General features: G+C 37.2%; 1 long non-coding RNA gene across 1 annotated transcript; it reads left to right on the plus strand.

The window, feature by feature from the left end:
* The first annotated feature begins 11,899 nt into the window (after positions 1-11,899).
* Positions 11,900-12,484, plus strand: LOC149203876 (uncharacterized). Its single transcript, XR_016253646.1, has 2 exons — positions 11,900-12,031; positions 12,132-12,484. It is a non-coding gene; the product is annotated as an uncharacterized LOC149203876 (long non-coding RNA).
* Positions 12,485-16,082: the final 3,598 nt, after the last annotated feature.

Below are 16,082 nucleotides of genomic sequence, written 5' to 3' on the forward strand. Positions count from 1 at the left end.
ACAAGTTGTTTAACAAAAAGCATAAAATATCGAGACAAAACAGAGGCTCAACATCCCCCCATGCTCAGCTTCTTGCACGTCCTCGTGCAAGCCAAACCAGAAGATGGACTTCAAAACTTCAAAAATTGCAAAAGATGCAGAGTTGTGGCCTAGAGCCCTACTGTATTAATTGAAATGTTCAAGTTATTTCTTGTTGTGCTTTTGAGCACTTCAATTTCTCTTTTCAAAATCCTGTTATGGGTAGCATAGGACCTGGCTTGCCTGGTCCAATCCTTGACCAACTTTTGCAATTTCTCCGTATTAACACATAGTCTGACGTTTTTATTATATATCTTGGTGTCTAGTTCCTCCCAAATTTGGTTCTCTCCGTTTACAATTTATTCATGGGCAGCAAACTCTCGCACCTTTTTCTTCAATCTCCTAATCACCCTATTTTTCATCTGCAATATGTAATCATCAGTAAGTCCTTTTGATCTTGCTTTATTATTGGAATGAATTTCCATCGTTCCAACCTCAGGGGGATCAAATTGGGACTCAAATCCTTGGTCCATGGGGCTTCCAAACTGAGGCTTTTCCTTTTCAATATTTTGATTTGTCCCTACAAATGGTTTAGTGACTAGTTCAATTACTGAATTCTTGATTTGGGACATAAATTTTTCAGTAAATTCAGGAAATTTCGGAGTTTATCTTCCTCAATGGCACCCGTCTGTCCTTTTTCTATTTTTTCTTCCTCTGGATTCAAATCAATGGCTTGAAAATCCAATTTTCTGGAAGGAGGTCGAATGGCACTCTTCATACTATGTGTAATTCGTCATCCTACAGCGAGAGTCTGAGGTTCCAATGGTGACGTTATGGGCGTTATAGGGTGTACAGGGGTTGCAGGGATTTCAGGGATTTCTACCCTTGCCCGCCTTGATTTCCTGGGATGTGAGGAGAGGCAAGCATCTATTCTGTATTCCTCTATGTTTTTGTCATGTTTTTGTTCGCTTCACGCAATCCATAAGGAGGCTGGGTTCCACGCTCCTCAAAGACTGTTATAAACCGATTTCTCTGGAGAAAATTGTCCCAGTCATCATTCGTGATGCCTAACTCGTCTGCAATTAATATTTTGATGAGCCCGTAATGGTAAAGGCTTGCCCTAGGATTTTTAGCAGCCCTACGGACCCCCTGTGACATCTTTTGCAAGCTCTTGAGAAGGAAATATGGAACATTGATTCTCTGCTCACTAGTAAAATGTAACAACAAACCTAGATGATAGAGAAAAATGGTTGCATACCTGCCTTCGCAAGATAAATACTTCGAGAGAATGAACAGAGGAGTGCACCATTCGTCTTTGAAACACGATAACTAAAGGCTTCTAGGGTTCAAATGAGTAGAAAGGCTGCTAGGTTTCAAACGAGTAGAAGCAGGTGGGATGCATCTCCAAAATGAAACTCTTTCCCTTTGCCGGTGAAGTATAGCCTGATTTTTTCCCTCCACTTCATGTATTTTTCCCTCCCCTTGGCCAAAAAAATGTATAAACAATACCTTAGGTTATATATATTATTGTATAGTATATTAAAACCCTTTAGGCCCTCATTATAACCCCAATATATTTTTTTGTGATTTTTCCATTTTTAATGCCCTAATATGAACACACGTGATATAATATTCGTTTGTCAGTGACACCCCCGTGGGCAGTTCAAAGGAATCTTTTCAGAAGTAATATGGAAAATTATAGTGTAACAGGTCTATTCAGAGGTAACAGGGAACTGGTACAGAAGAACAGGAAGACGGAACTAAGGACTACCGATCAGAATAAAGAAGGTAAAGGAAAAGGTTGATGTAAAGCAATTTAAGAAGTATACGCAGGTCCACTTAGTCAAAACAATGTATACATGCGATTTAACATAACAAAAGGAGCGTATACGTATACATGCACTTTCACAAGAGGAAAAGCGCGTACATGTTGGAAAACCAAAGTTTTGGTCTGAGGTATTTAGTCCAAGGTATTTTGGTCCAAGGTATTGATCCAAGGTATTTGGTCTGAGGTATTAACCCTAGGTATTTGGCCCAAGGTATTGGTCCTAAGTGGTTTTGGTCCAAGGTATTGAGAAAGGCCTAAAACTATATAAGGAGGAGAAGATCATTAGGCCAAGTTGTGCAAGTATTGAATATCTTATGAAGTGTTAGATCAGATATGCAGGTTATGGGTTTCTAATGCTTTGTTTGATCTGAACTAAGGATGCACTTATGTGGTTGATGATGGATGATGGATTAGGATCATAAGGCTTGAAATGAATTATCATTATGTGATCTGATAGTGGATGGGCTAGATTAGATTGCTAACACGTTTTATCCTTTATATGTGATGATCTGGGTATGTCTGAAGTCAGGAATTGTAGCGAACTTATAAGTAAGTATTTGCATATCTAAACGCTCATTTGCTTTGGTGAAGGTGCGTATACTCGTTGGTTCAGCTCTTCCAAGTAGCGTATGTAAAAGGAAAACTTAATGTTCAAGGATGACTGGCCTATCAGATCAATGCTGCTCTTTTATTGTTGTCTGTCAATGAAGTCTTCTTAGATCTAAAAGTAAAACTGAATGCATAAAGAGTTTGTGTCTCATTGATTAATTGATTGAGAAAGAAGGGTGATCCTTGTTGTTATCTATTTAGAACTCTGTAATATGATAGTAGATCTTCAAAATGTCACTGATTGCTATAGTTTGTGCTTTAGAGGTTTTATGATTCAGTATCTTTAGAGGTATAGCAGGTTGGGCAAAAGGAAGTAATGTATACATGCAAGTTTGCTTCATTAAATAAGCTTATACGGTCTGACACATGACTTCTTAGGTTACAGTTAGTTCTAGTTGTTGATGCAGTGTTCTAGGTTTAGATCTATGTACTGGTTACAGTGATCTATCTGTTCCAATCGATTGGTTGAATTTGTTTAATTTTGAATGAATGGTTGATTCAGTTGTGTCAGAGGTTCAGAGGCTTTAGTGATTGAAATTGTTTCAGTTATATTAGAGATTGATGATTGGGTTTCAGTTATATCAGAGATTGATTGGGTTCCATTGATTGGATGATAGTCTAGATCTGAATACTGATGCATGTTTTATTTTGTAAATGTTATGATCTGGGTATCACTAAAGTCTGGAATAGATGTGAAGTTTTAAGTTAGTATTTGCGAATCTGTACGTTGGTTCACTTTGGTAAAAGCGCGTATACACATTGTTTTGACACATCGAAGTAGCGTATACATTATGAAATATGATGTTTGAAGTTGCAGTTGGTTCTGGTTATTAATGCAAAGTTTTGGGTTATGCTTTGTGTTCTGGTGACTGTATTCTGGTGACATTGTTCTGAATGTTCAGATTGATTTATTGTGATTTGCTTCAGTGATGATGGGTTGTTAGTGATTGATTGATTCAGTTATGGTTGATTTAGAGAGTGATTATTGTGCTTCAGTGATTAGTTGATGCATATGTATTTGATGGTGGTATTGCAGTTATGATTTTGAGCTTCAATATTGTTGATGGATCCAGTCTGAAAATTTATTAAATGTGGTCCCTGGAGGAAGAGAGAAGGTCGTATCCTTCTATAGGCCGACGCCTATGTACTAGTAAATGGATCGGTTAGTACAAGAGCCAGGGGGTTGGAGCTCCCTTCCAGTAGCAGCTGGAAAACGAGTGAAGGTTGGAGCCTTCTGTAGGTCGGCGCCTACGTACTAGTAAACGGATCGGCTAGTACAAGAGCTAGGGAGTTGTATCTCCCTTCCAGTAGATGCTAGAGAATGAGAGAAGGTTTTAGACTTCTGCAAGTGGGTGCCTGCGTACTGGTATGAGTCTGCACCAGTTCAAGATTGTAAACAATTTTTCTTATTATTAAAATAAGACATAGATGACAGCAATAGGTGGTTTTCACTCACATTGGGTTTCCACCTTAAATCTTGGTGTTCATGTGTGTTGCTTATTTGTGATGGTTTATTCTGTTATTACTTCACATGGTTACTTTTTAATGTTTAATAAAGTACTGATGCATTGATTAAAGATCAACATATGATGAATTAACTGAATCATAAGTTCACTAGATATGCACTGGTTGCCTTAAGAACAGTTGCGTGCACACGCGAGTTCCCTTCACTAAAGTAGTGTATATAAATCTGATTATGGAAATGAAAAAGTTATTGATTTTTAAATACTGATTCACCCCCCCTCTCAGTATTATTTCCAACATGATAGATGGAACATTTTTGTGAATGGTAGAAAATTGTAAATATTTGATGGAGGAGTATTTATCAAAGCTTATAAGACCCATGAGTTTTATTTCACATTTACTAAAGGGAGTGGGTTCCCTTAATCATTTTATTTATTTTCCTAAGTTTAGTTGAGTTTGAGGAAATTTTAATTGTAAATTTATTTATGGAGAATATGTCGTGAATGTAGAGATCTTAGAGACAGTTGAGTAATCCTAGGAAGAGTGAGGATTTGAGGGATTTAAATGATTAATTTGGGATTTTGTTTAAGAAAAGAGTGGAGTTGAAGAAATACTTTAGGATAAAGTGAGATATTGTTGGATCTGAACTAAATTGGTTCATGAATCCATATTTGTATAAATTGTGATCTTTTGAATAATTAAAGGTGAGAGAGAGCTAGAGGTTAGAGGGGAGCTAGAGGTTAGAGAGTAGAGGTGTGTGTAAGAGGGATATGATGAAGGTCATTTGATTGCATATCAGGCCTGTGAATTGTGTAAGTTTCTTGTGTTATTATAAATTAAAATTTGGCAGAGTTTGTCAAGAAAATCCTGTATGTGTATTTATGTAGATTTCTGAATTATTGAAGGATTGAATGTAAAATTTGGTATCTTTCTATACCTCTCTAATTTATGCGCACGGATGGTCAAACCCCGGATGGTTTTATTCTCCCTTCGAAATAATTGAAGTTAATTGATTTACAAGTTGAAATCTCAGTTTTCTTTGGTATAATGAGCTTGAAGTATTGGAATACTCTGGGAAATTAACTGTGGAAGACTAAAACCTTCCTGCACCATATTTTTCCTTAGAATTGGACTACAAGTCTATTGTGAACCCTTAATTGTATCGAGTGATCTCTTGAGTTCCCGCATCGGTTAAAAGTGAGTAGAAGTAGACTGTTTATTGATTAATCTACAAAGGGATAATAGTGATAGTATAAACATAGCAGAAGTGCAGAATGGAGTTTCCCGACAGAGAATGTTGGATCGTTGTGAATCGTTCGACCGAACAGATCCAACAGATCTAACGTTTATTTCGTGCCAATAAGCACAAAGGTTAATTCCAAAACCAGACGCGATAAATTATATAACTGAGTTAATAACGTAGTTAATCGTGACCATCTGTTTGAAGGGGTCAGTTATGACGGTAATCACGTCGGAACATGCACACAGTTTAATCTTGATTTCGAACACAATATTTTATGGATTGTGATTTAATCCAATTGAGTTTCGGATCGATCAAAATTGTTCGTTAAGAAGGGACGAGATCCGATGGATATTTCTCTGGAAGATGCATGCTGGTTAATTTAGAAAACGGACATGATAAGGTTTGAACTGGAGTTTAACTAATTTGGGATCCGTGCAAGAGGTTTGGTCTAATAGTTTAATTAAACAAGGGTTTAATTTCAAAATTTTTGTAGTAGGTGCAACTTCACTTCATTAAAGATGTATACGTGGGCACATAACTCACAGGTCCATGCGAAATTTTGAAAATATGTAGTTTTGCTGCATCAAAGTGGTATCAGAGCTGAAAAAATCTTTGGAATGATCAGAAAGACATTTGAGATACCAGCATGTTAGAAAAATTAAAGCAAAATCAGAGCACAAAGGATACTGAGATCAGAATGGGGAAACAGTGAATCCTCTATCGAAGGTCTAGTAAGAATATCTATTTTGATGAGTTTTAGAGAGACTTGTTTTGAATGTCTGAAGAACAATAAGGGAGTGAAATTTTAGAGGAGAAGATTTTTTCCTTACAGGCAATTGAAATTTCCATAGTTGAAGTCAATGCTTAGTAATGTTTAAATGTAAGTTGATTGAATTATTGGTTTTGAATTTAAAACCAAATAGAAGAGTGGTTTGTTGTAGCATTGAAGTCATTTAAATGATTTGAGGAATTTTGTGGAAAATTGAAGAATGAATGAAGATTGTTTAAGTATTGTTAAAGACAATGATATTGATGGTTGAAGGAACAGTTAGACTGAAGACTTGATTCGATAGATCTAAAGGAAGAGCCACTACAAGGATTGAAATTTGAAATTTGTAGAACAAAGACAAGATTTTCTTACAAAAATATTGTCAGAAGAAATTTGTAGTGTCTGTCATGAATTTTTATAAATATTGTTGAAGTTCAAATAGAATCTTAATGGATCTTAAAAGCTGAGGTGTTCATTATGAAAAGTAAGATGGAAATTAGTTTTAAGATATACTTGAAAAAAATTGGCAGGTTTGGAAGGATATTTGATGAATCTTGAGGTAAGATTATGCAGGCCAAGGGAAGCAGTAAAATTGCTAAAAGATAGAATGAGCTATAGTAGCATCGTAGCACATGAGCTATGTTAAAGAAGATGAAGCAAGAAGAACTCTCAGATGAATAAAAGGTGGCAGTACCCAACAGTAAAATGAAATTATTGAAGGTAAAGGGAAGTGAGAAATTGAAGATGTAGCAGCCAACATCTTTGGAAGTTGAGCCGGAGTGCTCAAGGAGAAGAAAGGGTTCTAGTGCAGAGAACCTGGAAAAGAAAGGATACCAAAAGGATGATTTGGTATGGGTAACAACTAACAGACTTGTTACAGAAGAGAGAAGGGCTAGTTGCAGCTCACCAGTGAACAAGGAAAGTTTAGCAAAGGAAACAATGAATTTGACTATTGTTAGTCATAACAGGGGTATAGAGGAAAGTCACAGACAGAGAGAAAACAGTGCCAAAGCAGTTGGAATCAAAGGAAAGAGTCAGGAAGAAATTGACATAGAGGTGGTTGAGGTAAATACAAAACTCAGTCATTCGGAGAAGCTGATACAAAAAGGAATTAGAGAATGATGGAAACAAGGATTTTATGTGGGGAAAAGAGTTAAGTGGCCTGTCAGGGAATTATTTGCTAAGAAATTAATACTCTGAATAGTTGAGAATGAAAGAATAGGATCCATTTGTGAACCAGAGAAAGGACCTCTCCTTGGGGAAGGAGACAGTGATGAAGAGATGATCTATACAGATCAACATAAGAGAAAGGTATTGGTAGCATCTTCAAAGACAAGGGAGTCTCATATTTTTTGAATTAATTATTTGTGTGAATGTAAATTTGCAGGGATGAAACCTAATGAATTTGAGCCTGTGCATGAAAAAGTGAAAGAGGAAGAGATAAGAAAAACACAAAAGGAGATTCATAAAGAATTTCAAGACTTCAATTGGTGGAGAAAATTAAAAGGTATAAGTGAATGGTTGTGTCTTCTCTTATTAAAAACTTATTGGATCATGTTTGAAGGAATATTAACATGGACAGAAACCCAATGGAAAATGGACAGAGAAAAGGAAATAAATGCATTGCAGATTTGTGAAGTGAAGAGAAGAGAAGCTAACACAAAGAACTCAACTCAAAAAGTTAAGTCAAGGAAAGCTTTGAAGGATCAAATTCTTATCATAAAAGAGAGAAAGACGTTATTGTCTTACTTGGATAAACTGAGTGATGGAGAGAATTGTGTAGAATAGAAAGGTATTCTACAAACCTATGATGAAGTTGCCAAGCATAGTCAAGAAGCTGCAGTCCAAGAAGTATTCTTTGATGAAAAATAAATCAGAGATGTTCAGGAAGAATTTCTCAATAACTTAGTAAACTATTAGAATATTTCAGAGAAGAATGAAGATTTGATCACTAAGGCTTCAAATGAAGAGCCTTGTATTTTTTAACCTGATATGTTGTGTATATTTTCAGGTTTGACAAGTAATGAATGATAATTGGACAATATGCTTATGCGTGTTGATGAAGAAGTGATATTACTCGAATAAATAGCTAGATTAGAAAAGTATTTTAAGCATGTACTTAATAACTTTGAGAATAATGGCATTGACAGGGAATTTGCCATAATTCAAGAAGTTGAAGACAAAAAAATGAGAGTTTGTAAGCATAATGAAGCATCTTCAGTAGAGAATCAAGATAGAATTATTATGGAAAATGTGAAAGAATGTATGATGATGTTGACAGATACAGAAGTTCAAGAAATCTGTCTTTTCTAAATTCATGAGACTGTAAACCATGAAGAAGCTTTAGAACAACAGAGCTTTGTTCCTGTTATATATGAAGATGAAACAACATCATTTTGTTGCAATGGTATAAGTACAGAAGATGAAATGATACTTCATAATGATATGCTCCAAGAAATTCTAGCTATTGAATTGTTGAATGATAGTCTTGTATCAAAACAAGGAACACCGCGTAATGTAGAGGAAAGTGCTAAAATAAAATTTTCTGACGGTTTCATAAATATTGTAGAAAATCAGCATAAGGACTTGATGACAGAATTCTCTGTTGAGAAGGGAAAGCATAGTAATTTTAAATTTGACAATTGTGATGGAAATTATGTTTTATACAAGAAAGAGGAGCCATATGTAAATGACATGCTTATTGAATATGAAGGAAGATTTAATTTGATGGAAAAGTTATTAAGTGAACCTAATGATATAGAGGAAATGATTGTCTTTCATAGCAATGAAGGGGAAGCTGTAAAGTGCAACCAACAGGCTGTAAATGAAAGAGGTGAAGTAAAATTGGACAGAAATTTCATAATTTCTATGGCAAAAGAGAATGAACAATAGTTGGTTGATAGTGGAGTTCAACTAAGGTCCATGTGTTTCAGAAAGGTTGCAAAGTGTAAAGAGAAAATCGAGAAATTATGGATGAAGAAGTCAGTCAAGAAGAGAACCAGCAAAGAAGGGAAATTAACAAAAGAAATCTGCATCAGCAAAGAGAGAGGACAACAGCAACATAAGATTTGGAAACCTAGAAGGACTAAAGCAACAGTGGCAGAAAAAATGGAGCAGCAGCATGATGAAAGAGATGGCAAGTTACGAAGTAAGGTTTGGCATCCAGGAGAAAGAGAGAAGGCAGTAAATGCACCTGCAATTGAAAGAGGTCAGACAGCCAGTTGGAAGATGAAATATGACGAAGTTTGCAACAGGAGCAGTTGGGTGACTCATGAACAGGAGTCCATGAATTATTTCAACTCAGGGACTCTGATGCAGGAGCATCCGTCAAAGCTTATAAGACCCATGAGTCTTATTTCACATTTACTAAAGGGAGTGTGTTCCCTTAATCATTTTATTTATTTTCCTAAGTTTAGTTGAGTTTGAGGAAATTTTAATTGTAAATTTATTTATGGAGAATATGTTGTGAATGTAGAGATCTTAGAGATAGTTGAGCAATCCTAGGAAGAGTGAGGATTTGAGGGATTTAAATGATTAGTTTGGGATTTTCTTTGAGAAAAGAGTGGAGTTGAAGAAATACTTTAGGAGAAAGTGAGAGATTGCTAGATCTGAACTAAATTGGTTCATGAAACCATATTTGTATAAATTGTGATCTTTTGAATAATTAAAGGTGAGAGAGAGCTAGAGGTTAGAGGGGAGCTAGAGGTTAGAGAGTAGAGGTGTGTGTAAGAGGGATATGATGAAGGTCATTTGATTGCATATCAGGCCTATGAATTATGTAAGTTTCTTGTGTTATTATAAATTAAAATTTGGCAGAGTTTGTCAAGAAAATCGTGTATGTGTGCTTATGTAGATTTCCGAATTATTAATGGATTGAATGTAAAATTTGGTATCTTTCTATACCTCTCTAATTTATGAGCACGAATGGTCAAACCCAGGATAGTTTTATTCTCCCTTTGAAATAATTGAAGTTAATTGATTTACAAGTTGAAAGCTTAGTTTTCTTTGGTATAATGAGCTTGAAGTATTGGAATACTCTGGGCAATTAACTGTGGAAGACTAAAACCTTCCTGCACCATATTTTTCCTTGGAATTGGACCGCAAGTCTATTGTGAACCCTTAATTGTATCGGCTGATACCTTGAGTTCTGACATCGGTTAACAGTGAGTAGAAGTAGACTGTTTATTGATTAAGCTACAAAGGGATAATAGTGACAGTCTAAACATAGCAGAAGTGGAGAATGCAGTTTTCTGATGGAGAACGTGAGATCATTGTGAATCGTCCGACTGGACAGATCCAATAGATCTAACGACTATCGTGTGCCAATAAGCGCAGAGGTTAATTCCAAAACTGGATCCGATAAATTATAGAACTGAGTTAATAGCTCATTTAATCATGACCGTCTGTTTGAAGGGGTCAGATCTGACGTAATTGCATCAGAACATGCACATAGTTTAATCTCGATTTCGGACGCGATAGTTTATGGATTGTGATTTAATCCAATTGAGTTCTGGATCGATCAAAGCCATTCGTTAAGAAGGGATGAGATCCAAGGGATATCGGTCCAAAAGATGCGTGCTGGTTAATTTAGAAAACAAGCACGAGAAGGTTTGAACTGGAGTTTAATTAATTTGGGATCCGCAAAAGAGATTGGATCTAATAGTTTAATTAAACAGGGGTTTAATTGTTTAATTTCGGAATTTCTGTAACGAGTGCAACTTCACTTCATTAAAGATATATATGTGGGTCCATAACTCACAGGTCCAAGCAGAATTCGAAAAGATGCAGTTTTTTTGCATTAATATTAAACGAAGTTGTTTTCATGTAATTATATTAACTAGATGTATTCATTTCATCAATTTCAATATTTATTTTCCTCCCTACAGTCTATACTAGTAATCATGTTATAATAGTTCAAGGTATAACGTCCTCTATTATGAAATGGATAATATGCATGTTGAGGATGTAAGAAGACAAACATGTGGACATTTCATGTAACAAAAATAAATGTTATAACAAATAAGTAAGAAATAAAAGAAAGATCCAAAAAAGTAGAAAAGTGAAGAATATAAAGCACAATAAAAAATACAATTTATCATAGTGTCAATTGACTAATTATAAGAACATAGAAAACAAAATGCTAAGCAATGAAGATCACATCGAAAAATCACAATAAATGACAGCTGAACAATAATAGGTAAAAAATAATAAAAATTTAAATGACAAAAAGAATATAAAAAAACAAATACACATTGAATGACAATTAAATATATATCAGCTGAACAATTGTCACGATCTCATCATAATTCAAGTCAAAACAGTAAATAAATTTTTTTATATATATATATAGAGTATGGTAACTTACCCGTTACCCACACCCTACACTACTATACTCCTAACCTTATGTGGACCCGTCACCACTCTTACAACGTAACTCCCCTTTTCACAATGTAACCCCCTTAAGCATATGTTAATTGATTTAATAACTGGTTAATTCATGTTGCGGCATCATATATAACTTAACCCTTCCCTCGATTAAGTTCCGCATTACCGATGCTTGTTATTTTGTTTGACATAAGTTGGCTTGATTCGCTTTAATGTTTTGGTACAAAGTTAACGCCAAATGGCAGTACTGTGGAGCCAGCTCACAGCTTCCGTGGCCAGATGGCCCAGCATCACGTGCTGCCCATGTGACTGGTGGTGAGCTGACCTGTTCTGGGGTTTGGCGCCAGGCCTCCCGCCTAATTCAACGATGGAGATTGCTCTCCCTTATCGGACGGCCCAGCTCGTTTTAGGGTTTGTCATGGTATATATTTGTTCAGTGGATTCATCGTTGGTTCATTTGCTCACTCAGCAACAGCTGAGCTCTTCGACAGAACCCTCTGCAATCTCTCCTGCTCATTTCCTCCTACCAGCCTCAAGTTCGATCCGCGTACTCTTTAAATGTTACATTTCAGTTAGCTTCCAGTTTATTGGTATTCCTGTAATCGTCGGTACCCTGACTATGGTTGTTGCTGCTTACAGATAGTTACAAATCCGTCGCTGTCCACGATTTATCCTCCACAGCGAGCCAGAGGGTTTGGCTGCTACAGATCCTAAGGTATGCCTATCCGCTTACAGTTTCTTCTCATGGTAAATTTCATGATTTGATGAAAGGTGAATGCAGCTGAGACAGGGCTTGTTTCTGCCTATTGTCTCAGGTTATTACCGTGCTCAAAACCCTTATGCACTTTAAATCTGGTGGCCTCATTTGGCGGTCTATCCAGCATGAGGGTTCATGGCTTCCACGCCTTACGTTTTATGTATGTAACTAGCTAGGGTTTCAGATTCATCTGACATTGTCTGTTCGTTTGAAAGCTCTTTCGAGCTGTTGATGAATTTGTAAGGTTATGTATGAGTTTAAGAACGTTTGCCATGTTAATACCTGCGGCTCCCCTCTGTTTGTCCGGCCTGGACTTCTTCATGGCTAATGTAATACTTTATTACAGTTTCTTAATGACTCTGTTTCCTGAATATATACATATCCATATCTATTAATGGACATTTAAATCTTCGTTCTGGTGTATATGAAAGTTTGTCGTTCATACTCGACAAATTTACAGTTATAATATTCCTTTGCATTAGGGTTACTATGATTAAGTTCAATGTTCTGTGTATTCGCTGCCGCTCTTTTCCAATACTCGATAACGTTTACAGTTATGGCATTTCTATTGCAATAAGGTTATTATGACTTAGTTCCGTAAGGTTTATTTGTACTTGATTTTCTACAGTTCGGTTCAAATTCTTATATGCATTTTCATACGGCGACAAGGGTTGTCCTGCATTCGTATTATGAATGTAGGGTTTACCCCTCCGCGCACAGTCTTTGCCATAACTCAACTAGCAGGGTTATATGGCTATTATTTGACGAGGTGCTTACTTAACGTTTTTTGTTCGATGTTATATCTTGATTCCTGTACAACATGCTCAGTTAATTTAGCTTGTTCCTATGAATGTAACCGGTTCCAAGCTCTGAGGTTAGGGTTTGACGTGCGTCAATGTTTAAGCTTTATAATGCTTCTCTTTATATCACTGCTGTCCGTGTCCACGTTCCGCTATACAGCTATTGGTTGAAATGATAGTACAGCTCCTGGTTTTTGGTTTATTTAATATATCATGTTCACACGGCACTGTTAATACCGTAACGTTCTCGAATAAACGTTTCATTTACACTATCTCGTTCGGCTTACACAGCATTAATTTAAAGAACAGTTGCACATGGTTAAATTCGTAACTATAGTTTTGACTTATGCATTAATACTGTTTACATACAAACTCAGATTCTGTGTCTGTATAATATTTATAGCCAGCTCGGCCTTTCCGGTTTCCCAAATCTTTACTCTCCAAATTCCTGGAACATTAAGGTTTTCTGTTTAGTTTATTTCTCTGATTGTTCCTACTGTTAAATGGTACTGTTCCCTCTTACCATTTCCACAGTTCTTAGTTGGCTCCAAGCTGAGCACATTGTAACTGTGCGAGCTTAAATGAATACATTCTACAGATGTGACACAGTCACACCTTCCATCACAGTTTCTTGGAAAAGAAACTGTAATTTTATCCTATCTATCATACCACAATAACTTAAAGAAATAATACAACTACTGTATCTTCTTGTACTCTTAAATACCTGTGCTTTTTCTTTAACCAACTAGAGGAAGCGTACCTGGTTATTCCTGCTACTGAAGTCCTTACTTTCAAAAGTCACCTGCAATGTTTCTGCTCTTAACCTCCCAACCTTGAGATCCACTGCACTGGACTCTCCCCCCGAGCCGTCTTGCAGGCCTGCAGCCCTCAACAAGACTCATGCACCACTGTGCTGGGTTATCTGATCACAAACAGACTTAACCCACTTTTCCACTTGCTCTCTCTCTCTGGAAACTTTCCTCTGCCTGTTCATCAACAGCCCAGAGGTTTTCCTCCCAGGACTTTTCCTTGGGTGAGAGGCAGTTGTTTTTCAGTTTCATAACTGATTTATTTTTCTTTTAATAGAAAATCCTCCTTTTGGAGGCTGCCAGCATTTCATCCATACACATGTGCAAAATAGTCCATTATATTCACTTTCAAAAAATAACAATGTCTTTTAATAATAATAAGTTATTACTCATATTGTTTTTACCACAGTAATTATCTAGAATTACAGGTTACCGGGGTCATTACATCTTCCCCCCCTGGGATTGGACATCGTCCCGATGTCCATTCTCATTAAATAAATTCGGGTAAGCCTTTCTGAAAGGTTCCTCGTCTTCCCATGTAGCCTCCTCAGGGCCATAGTGCTGCCACAACACCTTAATTTGGGTAATAACCCGTTTCCGCAGCCGCACTTCTCTCCGGTCGAGAATGCTCTGTGGTTCGACCAGGACCTCGCCTTCCGGTTCGACCTGCAAACAACCAGTACATAATCAATTTCCTATTGAACATAGCTGCATAATCGAAACAACCGGATCAATTCTTACCCGCACATCTTGCCATTGAATAACATGTTTAGGGTCATACACATATTTCTTTAGGACAGAAACATGGAACACATTGTGAATCTTAATATGACTGGGCAAAGCAAGTTGGTAGGCCACAGGCCCCACTCTAGCTAAGATCTGAAACGGTCCAAAGTATCGAGGAGCCAGTTTGGCGCACCCACTCCACTGCAGTGTGCTCCTTCTGGTTTGAATCCTTACAAACACATGGTCACCCACATTGTATTCTGTAAATCTTCTTTTCCTGTCTGCGAAACTTTTCTGTCTGTCTTGTGCAGCCTTTAAGTTTGCTCGCACTCTCTTCACCATATCTTCCATATCTTTTAACATTTCCGGACCCAAACTCAGCTTATCCTCCAGTCCACTCCAACTTGAGGGTGTGCGGCACTTTCGCCCATACAGAACCTCAAAGGGACTTAGCTGGGTTGAAGTATGATACCCATTATTGTAGTCAAATTCGACCAGATGCAAATACTCTTCCCATTGACCAGGCTTTAGCATCACATTCGCCCTCAACATGTCTTCCAATACCTGATTGACTCGCTCAGTTTGACCATCGGTCTGTGGGTGATAAGCCGTGCTAAAATTCAACCGAGTGCCCAACTCGGCAAACAATGTTCTCCAGAAGGTGGAAGTGAATTTCACATCACGGTCTAATATGATTACCTTTGGCATTCCATGCAAACGGAACACATTTTGCATAAAGAGATGCGCGATTTGTACCGCCTTGTAAGTGGACTGCACAGGTATGAAGTGTGCTGCTTTACTCAATTTATCAACCACGACCATAATAGAATCATTGCCCTTCTTTGTTCGTGGTAACCCGGTTACAAAATCCATGGAAATGGTTTCCCATTTCCATTCCGGAATAGGCAAAGGCTACAACAGTCCCGCTGGGTGTTGATGCTCAGCCTTAATTTGCTGGCATTCCAAACATCTTGCCAAGTATTCCACCACCTGCTTCTTCATTCCTGGCCAGAAATACTCTTTCTTGAGTGCCGTGACCATCTCTTGGTACCCTGGGTGGCCAGTGTAGTGGCTGATGTGGAACTCATCTAAAATCAGCTTCTTAAGGTCATTTGAATCAGGTACATACATTCTTTTATTAAAATACAGCAATCCAGCATTATCTAATGTGTACCCTTGCTGTAACTTTCCATTATCAGATTGTTGTACCTGTTGTTTTAAATGCTGATATTCAGAGTCGTCACTGGCTGCTGTTTTTATTTGTTCAACCAGCGAACTCCGCCACCTGCTGGCTGAAAGTTCACATAAGCAATGTACCTTTCGACTTAAGGCATCTGCCACCCGATTTTCTTTGCCCTTTAAATGCTTTATTTCAAAGTCAAACCCACTTAGAAAATCTGCCCAACGGCCTTGCCTCGCATTTAATGTAGGTTGGCTGAAATAATGCGTCAAACTGTGATGATCTGTTAACAACAGAAATTTCTTTCCAAGAAGGTAATGTCGCCACATCTTTAGTGCGTGAATCACAGCAGTTAACTCTAAATCGTAAGCAGAGTATCTCTGTTCATGCTCTTTTAGTTTCCTTGATTCATATGCTATTACTTTTCCTTCCTGCATTAGTACTCCTCCTACGCCCTCCTTGCTTGCATCGGTGCACACCACATAATCCTTATT

The sequence above is a fragment of the Pinus tabuliformis genome, chromosome 2_1 (genome assembly GCF_031772625.1).
Source record: "Pinus tabuliformis cultivar Carrire ecotype Pingquan chromosome 2_1, CPIR1, whole genome shotgun sequence".
In the NCBI taxonomy this organism is placed as follows: domain Eukaryota; kingdom Viridiplantae; phylum Streptophyta; class Pinopsida; order Pinales; family Pinaceae; genus Pinus; species Pinus tabuliformis.